The sequence below is a fragment of the Alosa pseudoharengus genome, unplaced genomic scaffold, assembly GCF_046254945.1.
Source record: "Alosa pseudoharengus isolate Yale_2024_CS ecotype anadromous, Long Island Sound unplaced genomic scaffold, YU_APseudo_1.1 YU_APseudo_1.1_scf_3, whole genome shotgun sequence".
NCBI classification, from domain to species: Eukaryota; Metazoa; Chordata; class Actinopteri; order Clupeiformes; family Clupeidae; genus Alosa; species Alosa pseudoharengus.
Window position 1 is genome coordinate 13542276 of NW_027468718.1, and position 1042 is coordinate 13543317.

General features: G+C 40.9%; 1 long non-coding RNA gene across 1 annotated transcript; it reads left to right on the forward strand.

Moving 5' to 3' along the window:
* Nucleotides 1-261: 261 nt before the first annotated feature.
* LOC143099623 (uncharacterized) lies at nucleotides 262-833 on the forward strand. The gene is made up of 4 exons (XR_012981699.1): nucleotides 262-393; nucleotides 474-539; nucleotides 640-720; nucleotides 804-833. It is a non-coding gene; the product is annotated as an uncharacterized LOC143099623 (long non-coding RNA).
* Nucleotides 834-1042: the final 209 nt, after the last annotated feature.

Here is a 1042-nt window from a genome sequence, read left to right on the forward strand (position 1 = left end):
CCTTATTTTGCGCAGATTGGGTTTGAATCGCGTTTTGCAATGAGCTGCATAAATCTGAAACCAGTACAAAATGTAGTCGTGTTTGTTAGCCATAAACCTCACGAAGCTAGTAACGTTATGTATAAACTAGCGTTTACTGACGATCCTAGAAGCGTTTTTTTGTCTGACTGTGATTTATTTTCAACCACGGAATGCATGGTCCCTCTTCCTTTATCTAAATGAGTCCCCGACCAAAAAAGTGTCATTGTTTGTGTTATGACTTTGTATATGAACATTTCTTTCTCTTTGTTGAAGTTATAAGCGATGGCAAGTCACATCAACGCCAAGCAAGGCACACCCTCGACCTCCAGAGCCACCAGTGTCCAGTATCACTGAGGAATCGGATCGTGATCTGTAGGTTTTCTATCCATTGCTTTATTATTTGTGCATTTTACTTATTTGTACCAGTTCTTATGGGCTGTTTGATTCCTCAGCATTGTTGCTGAACCTGGTGTCCAGCCACTGTCTGCAGGGGGAGAAGTAGGAGATTTGGAATCAAGGTAGGCTACAGTTCACTGCTATGAGTCTGTGATTGTCTATGTAGAACTTTTTAGGTGACCAGTGATTTTATTTTTTTGGCCTTATTTATCCTGACTGCAGCATGCACTCTCTGAGCATTGCTGAAGAACACCGCCCAGACTCTCCAGACAAAGAAGATGCCAATGACCTGCGGAACACTGTGTAAGTGTTGTTTAGTAGTGGTTTCATTTTCTGTCAGTGTCTTTTCTCCTATCTAAAATAATTTTCATATGGTTCCTGAACAGCATTGAGATGGATGACCTTTGGGCCGATCCAGAATGGACTCCCCTGGTAAGTTCAAGTGACTTTTGTTGATCTTCATGTTATGTTGTCTTATGGCCTGTATTTAGATTCATAATAAGGATTGACTGCCTACTATGTCTAATTTGTGAAGCTGTCTGAAGTAAACCCTCTTGTAGGAATGGTGTATCCCACACTTTGTTAGTAACAGTTGTTTGAGGTTCTGAAACTACTCAATGAGCAT